Source organism: Corvus hawaiiensis, chromosome 24 (assembly GCF_020740725.1).
Source record: "Corvus hawaiiensis isolate bCorHaw1 chromosome 24, bCorHaw1.pri.cur, whole genome shotgun sequence".
Classification (NCBI taxonomy): domain Eukaryota; kingdom Metazoa; phylum Chordata; class Aves; order Passeriformes; family Corvidae; genus Corvus; species Corvus hawaiiensis.
In genome coordinates, this window is record NC_063236.1 from 10213023 (window position 1) to 10222038 (window position 9016).

The 9016-nt window shown below is 54.0% G+C and overlaps 1 protein-coding gene across 2 annotated transcripts in view; it reads right to left on the reverse strand.

The window, feature by feature from the left end:
- Window positions 1-9016, reverse strand: part of PLXNA2 (plexin A2) — a 139462-nt gene that overhangs the window by 92280 nt on the left and 38166 nt on the right. The gene's annotated exons all lie outside the window — the stretch shown is intronic.

Here is a 9016-nt window from a genome sequence, read left to right on the forward strand (position 1 = left end):
TTAACCATTTCATCCATCCCCAGCAACAAGGAGCTGAGCTGCTGAAGCCACGGTCAAATATCTGTTTTCTTTCTAAAATTCACCTGTGATAGAAGCTACAGACACCTCCAGCTCTCTCTTCACACTTAATGCCAGTCCCCTGAAATACAGGTTTAAAAGCGATACTATTGCAGGAGTATTAGCTGGAGTGTCTCAAGGAGGATTTCACTCCTCATCTTAGGCAGTGTCACAAAGGGCTTGCCTGCTTTTGGAAAAAGGTCTTGGTCTCTGTTTTGCCCGTTCTGGTTGCTGCTGCTCTAGGGGCTGGGTTTCTGTGCCTGGGAGAGTGCAGAGCCCCCAGAACCAGGCCCCTCGTGTGAGGAGCAAGCTCAGAACCATTGCACAGCCCCGGCCTCGTGGCCTGAATCCCTACAGAACATTTGTTTCCGTGCTGGGGCAGGGCAGAGCCAGCCCTAGGTGCTTGTGCAGCCCCAGCTCTCGGTTCTGACAGAGGCCACAGGCTGTGCCTGGCTCCCCGCTTTGGGCTCCAGGCTCTGGTCCCCAGCCCTGCTCCTCTGTCCCCTCCGTGTCCCCCTGCTCCAGGAACAGACCAGCAGCGAGCAGAGCAGGCTGCGCCTTTGTAGCAAAGCCAGGCAGATTTCTTTAGACAAAAAGGAGTGGAAATTTATCAATTCAAAGCTCCTTTTAAAGAGAAGCCCCCGAGGAGAGCGAGCCCAGATGCTGCTTGCCTGGCTAAGCCAGCTCCCGCTCCTGCCTCCCTTTGGACACAGGCTGCTTTCCATGGCCAGCACTGGGGTGAACCAGGCTGGGAGCAGAGCCTCCTGGCTGGATGGCAGCACATCAAGATGGATTTCAGCAGCAGCAGCAGGGATCTGGCACAGTTTGGTGCTCTGCCATCATTCCCTCTGCATGGAAACCGCGCTTCCAGCCAAAATCCAACCTGGTCCCTCAAAGCCTCCCGGAGGAGCCGCACAGAGCCCATCCCACAGCTCCTGGGGACCGTGTTCCCGAAGGCAGTGCTAGAATTCCGTGTGTCCCTGAAACTGCAGGCACGTCCCAAATGGTGTTTCCAGCCCCCAGGCAGGCGCTGTGCTCCCCCCTTCCCTCTCTGGCCAGGGACAGGGACCCTCTGGCTGCTGCATTCCAGACAGGAGATCCCATTTGCACACTGGGGCTGTCAGTGGATGGAATTTTTCTGTCTCCCAGGAATTACTGCAGCTTTCAGGCAGCTTCGGGGCCATTCTTCCTGCCCACACCCCCAGTATCGAATGCCACTGACGCGTGAGTCTGTGCTGGCTGCTCTGTGGTGTCTTTGCCTTAAATCCAGCACAAATTCCTCTCTCCATCTCCCATGCCTGCCCAAAGCCAGGCATCCTAAGGCTCCATGGGGAGCTGTGAGGTGGTGAAAGGAGCTGGAGGCAGCTCTGTAGGGGCTGGATGCCCCTTATTCTCTTTTCCCCATTTCACATCCATCAGTGTACAAGTGGGAGAGCAGCCCCAGACTGGTCAGACTGGGAGCTGAGACTGAGGCACCCGCTGGGGATGTGCAGCAGCATCCCAGAGATGTCTGCTGCCGGCTCTCAGGGGACAAAGCTGCAGCAAAGCCACAGCCCAGGGACCTGGGTGTGTTCTCAGCCTCTGTTTTGCCAGGGGATGGTGGAAGTGACTCCAGCCAGACCCAGGAATCTCGGGAGTCTCGGCTCACGTTAATGAGCACTGGCAGGAGATTTGCAGCCAGCCAGGGAGAGGTGTCAGGGGTGCTGAAAGGGGCAGAGAGAGGTGTTGGGAGGAAAGGGAGCTGCTCACATTCACCTCCAGGCAGCTTTGAAGTGGCCTGAGGGACACCATCGGGGCCTGAGGCTCCCGTTTTCCACCCCCTGCCCCCAGAAGCTGGAGTTCTAACAAGGGCAGTTGTTTGAATTGCTCGCACTAAAAACAGACCAGGTATCAAATGTTCCTAAAGCTTTTAAAATAAGAGCTATAAACTGAGCCAAGGCTCAGAACTGATATGGAAAGTTACCTTCCAGGACAGATTTTCCCAGCGAGGGAGTGCTGGCACAGCAGCCTCTGTGCACGAGGCCACTGCTCAATGCCAGGGGAGCTGAGCTCCCTCTTGCCTTTCTCTTCCCATTGCTCCAGAACCAACACAGCCCCCCCTCCACATCCACACATCTGCAGAGTGCAATCTGCTAATGATCCCAGGCCTCGTGTTTTCTCACTGTCATGATTTATTGGTTGTGTCATGGTTTGCACTCAGCTGTGAAGAAATCTCGCCCTGACCTAAAACCACGAGACTCCAATTTTCTTGGTGCTGGAGGCCTCTGGCCTGGCCATTCCAACCCACCAGGTATTTCCCTGTCTCTTGCTGCAGTTTGTGCTTCCAGAGCCTGGCTGGGAGCTGGGTCCTGCTCTGAGCATCTGGAGTGCTGTGGTTTGTGCCTCCACCAAAGGGCTGAGGCAGCCGCCAAAGCCCCTGCTCCCGAGAGGCTCCGTGCCTTGAAAATTCATTCTAAAGCAGCTTCAAACCTTCCCGTTTTCATTATTAATATGACTCCTTTCATCAGAGTCCACTCATCTTTTTGCTTTCTATTTCTGTCTCTACCCTTTCATTGTTTCCCCGCTGCTTCCATGGGAATGGCACCGAAAGCCCGGCCCGGCGGCGGCGGCAGCGCCCGCTCCCTTCCAGCAGCACGAATTCATTCCATCAAAGCTTCCTCCTCGAATCAAGGGTTTGTTGTGGGGTTGTTTTTTTCGCCCCTTCGTTTTAATTCCATCTGTATTTAATCCCAGACAAACACAAACAACAATCTCAGCTCCCCAAGGCCATCGCTTTCTAAACCAGTTACAGCCAACTCCAATTAGCAGGCAGGCAACACGAGCAGCTCCGTACACTCCTGGATCTTTGGGAACGAGCCAGCCCAGAAGGTCCTTTTCCCCAGACTGTCCCTTCTTTCCTTCTGAAGGACTTGCACCATCATTAGAGTCACAGGCTCTGCAAGATGAAACACCCTCCCCTTTGCTTCTGCCACCGCGGGGATGATGTTCCGCGGCCTCATTAATGCTGTTTGTGGCTCTGTGCTCCTGCACCTGAGTCTACCTGCAGACTTTGATTTATAAGAGGATCCCAAAGGCTCCACAAGTGCTGAAGAGGGACTTTATTGGTCACTTTAGCTTCCCTCTTAGCCTGCACTTGAAACAGCTCCTTAACAGCCTCTCCAAGCCAGGCTGAGGAGAGGCAGCAATGCCAGGCACAGACCTGTCCCTTCTCAGGCCACGAGAGGATCTCTCAGAGGTACCCTGGGGAAACCTCTCCCCTTCTCAGGCCATGACAGCATCTCTTGGAATTACCCTCAGAGGAACTCACCACATTCATGACGAGCAGCTCATGGAGTTATTTGGTTGAACCTGACTGTGAGTTTTTTCCCCAATATCCACTCTCTCCCTAGCAAGGGGCACTGTGGCAGTGGAGGGTGTGCCCTGACCACCCCAGGACTGTAAAGGATGGTCAGGCAACGTCCATCTGGAGACGCCGCCGGGTTTCTCCATTTTTCCCACCGGCTGGCAGGGAATGTCCGGAGCCAGATCCGGCACTGCTGGGCTTCAGCTCAGCGTGCTGCCAGCAGCTGTCAAAGGGACAGACGAGGATGGGAGAGAAAATCACTTGCATTGCTGCAAACCCCTTCTCCAGCCACGTTTCCCCAGCTCAGTGTCCAGGCTCTCTCTGCACCGACAATCCTGAGATTTCCCTGCTCCTCTCCTGTCAGGAGCCTCCCTGCCCATGCCTCCCCGGCAGCCAGGAAAAGGATTTTCCCCATTCATGCCTTTCCCTACCATGCAGGGATATCAGGAAGAGCAATGTCTGCAGGCAGACAGATTTATCCACCTGCCCTACCTGGCAAAACTGATTGGGTTTGACAGACGTGCCGGCGCATTAACGACCAGTTTAGCATGGAAACGAGCGGAGCAGCGCTCTCACAGATGTTAGGAGGAGAAGTTTATCTAAAGCATATTTTATGGCTGTGCAGAATGTATTAGATCAGCACCCTCAAGAAAAATCACTACAGGTTCCTTCCCCAACAAATCCACAAACATCTTTAAAATCAAATAGAACAAAACCTCCCCCGAACAAAGCGCGACACGTTTTACAAACCAAATTCTTTGCCGCTAAAGTGACTTCAGCTCTTGGGTGAAGACTAAAGAGATCACCAGGAAGGAGAAAGGGGCAAAAAGTCCCCAGTCCAACCCCACACAACCCATCCCTGCTGATCAAGCATTCCCAGGACCTTCCTTCCCCCTCCGAGCAAGCGATCTAAGTCCCGCTATTTTAGAGCGTTCTCAAGACAGAGCAGCATTAATGGGCTCCACTGTCTGCAAAGTGCTCGTGCTTAGATACCCGCAAAGCTGAGCAAGAGAGGCACCAGGCTAAAAAATGTTCCCTCTCAAGCAAAACAGACTCGCACTTGGATTGCACAGAAATTAAAGCAACAAAAGGTCTCTGAAGCCAATTGCCATCTAACCGAGAAACAGGCTCGTCACTTTGTACACCCGTCTGGCAAGGACATACTTCCCATTTTAGCAAGTGCGAGAATGGGTGGACAGCGAGGGAAATGTGAAAACAGCAAAGAAAGGAGAAGAATGCAAACCTGCGGGACAACACTGCTGCCCTGTTATGGATACTGTACTCTATTCATGTGAAAATCCATACGGCTGCTACTGTTGCATGCACTCCTCCTTACACAGCATGAAATTAAAATTCCTCCTCAGTCTCACACTGCCAGCACTACAGAGCAGCTCTAGAGCAGGCGAGCAGACAATTTATCCTTTGGCTTCCTCAGGCGGGCTTGTGCTGGGATTGGAAGCCAGTGGGGTGAGGGAGACGAGTCTATTGCCCACGGTGACAAATTCTGCTTCCCAAACAAATCCCAGAGAAATATTGCTGGCCTGGAGTGTGGCTGTTGGTGCTCCTTTCCCAGCGCAGCTTCACATGTGTAATTCCCCCCAGGCCCCCCTGCCACTTCCCTTCTTATCTCCCCAGAACAAACTCAATGTGCAGGCTAATTTCAAGGAGTGTTTCACCCAGAGTCCAGCCAAATGTCAGTGGATCTGCTGGAAATGCAAATTGAGACAATCATGCAAAAGAGGAGGGCTTATGGATTGTGCGGGAGGGCAAGGGAAGGCAAATAAAAGCTGACAGGGAGAGGGAGTGGGGAACAAATCTCCCGTCTCGAGTTGTTGATCATTTGCACAAACGCCCGGCGAGCAGCAAAGACACATTCCCGAAAATGCCCAAATCCCATCGATTATCATTGCTGAATTGCCTGTGTGCCTCCAAACCCCACCTATCTCCATGCTCCTAAACCAGCATTTCACTCCCACCATTCCCACCCACTCCACGGGGTGTAAATGACAGGGAAGAGATGAAGAAGGGATCTGGAGCAGAACTGGGGAGCCTGGGAGGTTTTTTTGTGGTTTCCCAAGTTCCAAAGAGCCATTGAGTTGTCAAAAGCAATTGCAGCTCGCACAGAAAGTGTTTTAATTTGTGCTTTTGAGAAAGTCGGGATAACTGTGAGATCATCTGGGGACAAAGTGGGGGGAAGATGCTGCAGACGGGAACTTGATTAGCTCAAGCCCGGCCACACGAATTTTTCAGATACAAACGAATTTGTTCAAAGGTTCGCTCATTATGTATGCAAAGGAACAGCAAGCAGGACAGGATCTATACTATGTGCCGTAACATGATACGGAATTAATCCCCTCAGGTTACAAAATTCCTCACAAATTGCGAGGGGGACGGTATCTGCTGTGTTATATTTTATCACACTTTCTGTCAAAACATCCCCGGCAGGGAGCCTTTTTGGAGATGCAATCAGCACCGAAGCCTTGTTTGGAGAGGAAGATTTGAGCTAAACAGCAGCAAACTCCAATATGTTCCTTGGGAGAGCTTTGGAGAGAAACCCCTCAGAGCAGGGTTAGTGGGGTCTGGCCTTCTTAAATCACCTCGTTTTATGGCTTTGCCCAGCCCCATACGGAGCAGAGAGGCTCTCAAGTTCTATTAACAGCACTGCTAATCCAGGCTGGCTGCTTCAGCCTGCCCTGAGTCCCCCAGGGACCATAAAACACTCCACAAAAGCAGCCCACGAGAAGTTTGCCACCTCCCAGGTGAGGCGGGGCAATGTGAACGTTTCATGCCCCGACTCACAACCCCCAAATCGTCCTCACCCCGTGGAGCAGATCAAAGTGAGCGAGGGCTGAGCCGCCAGTGGCACTCGGGGTGGGGACACCGGGCTCCTCCAGCGCTGGCCTCTCTGAGTGCTCACGCTTGGCTGGGCCCCGCACTTTTGTGAGGCGCTCCGGTGTTTTTGGCAGCCACTGAACTGGAAGGAAAAGGGTCTGATTATCTCCTCCAGCACCTCAGTGGTGACCCAGACCACTGACCCCTTTCCTGTCACTCTACATTTGCTCTGGATGTTTTACACAGCGAGGGGGCAAAGCCTTCCCAATTGATCCAGGCTGCATCCAAAGGCTCCATGGTTGCCACGTGATTTCGGCTCCGTCTCTTGCTCGGTGGCTCTTGATCTGCCTGTCCACCTTAGAGGAGAGATCTGGGGAGCAATGCTGGGGTCAGGAGCTCCAGCACAGGTTGGGCAGTTCTCATTCACACAAAAGCTTCTCCGTGTCCAGTGTCTGCTTAAAAGCCAGATAATGCAGCCCCCATTTACGCCAAGGTCATCTTTGCCACACATCTCAGAACCCGGAACGGTTTGGGTTGGAAGGGACCCTAAAGCTCATGTCATTCCAAACCCCCTGCCATGGTGGGGGACCATTCCACTATCCCAGGTTACCCAGAGCCCCATCCAGCCTGGCCTTGGACACTTGCAGGGATGGGGAGCCCGGATGTTGACACGCCCCAAGAGTAAAACAAGTGCACTGGGTTTGTGTTCCCTGGACACTGAAAATAGCCCTGAAACCACTCCCTGCTCTTATGTGACACCAACCCTGACTCACAGCTTGGCCTGCAGCTGCAGGGTAAAGCTCTCTGCAGCATCCAGCAGGCATCCAAATCCCCCAAAGTTTCTCAGTCCTGCCTGATGCGAGCAGAGGTTTGCCAGCCCTTCCACGCCGAGCTGCGCTCAGCTCCAGCTGAGCCTGGCGTGAGCAGATTGTATGAAAGATGAAGAATAGCCATCTGGATTCCTGCAGTGGAGACAGCCAGGAAAGTTTCTGCGGAAGGCAGCACTCTGTGGGAATGTGCAGAACCATCCCAGCAGCAGCAGCTGCGGTGCCAGAGGAGTGCAGGGGGCTGCACAAGGCTCTGGATTGGGATACAAAGCCTGTGCCCAGGAGCCACTGGCTCCAGGCCAGCCCAGACTGGGAGATGCTGCTGCTCTGACAGAGGTTTGGCAGGTGGTGAGCGTTTGGGGTGGGTTCACGTTAAAGACCTTTGGCCAGGAGTCAAGGACACAGGGCTTGTCAGGGATGGGGAGGGGACCATGACAGCCTTTCCCCTGAAACAGGAGAGAAACTGTGGGCTGTGACCTCCTAACCCAGCTCCAGGAATCTTTGTACAGCCTCGGGCACGTCCCTGTGTCCTCCTGTCCAGCTGTGAAATGGACTTAAAGTTTACTCTCATTTCCCTCCCAGTACCTGCTCTCGGGGGCTGTGGGCAGGGAACACCAGCACCGTGGTGGAGGATTTGCTCTGTGCTGCTGAAGAATCAATAAATAATGCCCAGGGCCCTGCTGATATCCCAGCAAAAAGCTTGAGCAGAAAGAGGCAAAAGGAGGCGAGAAAGAGGAGCTCGCACAGGCGCTCCTTCTGCTCCAGTGAAACTGCAGCTCCTCGTGCTGAATGCATTTTGAAAGGAAAGTGGGACTGGCCAGGCCCTGATGTCTCTTCCAAGAAGTTGTGGAGCAGTTGGGAGGTGCAGGGAGAAACCTGCAGCGTCAAAGCCAGGAAGGGCAATCCCATAAAAGCCAACTGAGCAGGAAACACGGCGGAGCTGGAGAGCGGCTCCCAGTGATCCCCCAGGTGCTGCTCCAGCAGGACAGGGACACGGTGGTGGCACAGGATGCAGGGATTGGGACCCACCTGCAGCTTCCCACGCTGCTGGCACAGACAGGATCCAGCCCCTCTTTAATAAATTCATCAAAGTATTTTTAAATTAACTGCGGCGCCCTCGGTGTCATCCCGCTGGCACCCCCGGGAGCGGCTGGAGCAGGCCTGGCTGCTGGGATATAATTAAATATCAACACATGTATCCTGTGCTCCGTGCAGCGCCTGTGTTTGCTCGTGTTAATTGGGATGTGAGGGGAAGCGTCTCACAGCAGAACCCTACGTGCTTCCACGCTGATTTCCCTTCAAGATTTAGACAGCCAAACCCGTCTGTGCCTGCTCCACTCTCCTCTCCCATTCCTTCTCCCAGGAAAAGATGCCACCTGGCCTCCCATTCCACCACCTCCTGCTCAACCAGCTCCCCTGTGATGGAGCACCACCACATCCTGAGAGCGTCCCTGGGTCACAGAGCCCCTTCTCCCACCCTGACCCTCTCCTGCTCCCAGCCCTTTCCCGGGAGCAGCCCCGGCTCTGAGCGTGCACAGCCACGCGTCCTTGCCATGATAGGTGCAATTTGGAGCAATTTCCCTGCCAGCCTCGCTGCAATCTCGTGTAATCTCCCCCCAAAGGGAATCAGAGATCCCACGGTGCCGTAAAGAATGCAAATCACATCCCCCCACGGTTCTGAATAACGCAGAGGGGAGGTGGGTGTCTGCCTGCTCCTCTTTGGGGCTCCTCCACGTTAGCTCAGGCACACAAAGAGCTTCAGCAGTGGCTGGGCAAGGGAAATCATTGTTTGGACCACTCCAGCTGGCAGCTTCCTGCAGGTCCCGTGGTTAAAGGTGCTGGGGACCTGTCCAAAGGTGCCCTGTGGGGTTTTGTATTCAAACGGTGTCACCAGAGCTGGGCTGGTGACTCCGTGAGCTCACACAGCCCTCAGCAGAGCAGGTCTGGGCTCAGGGAG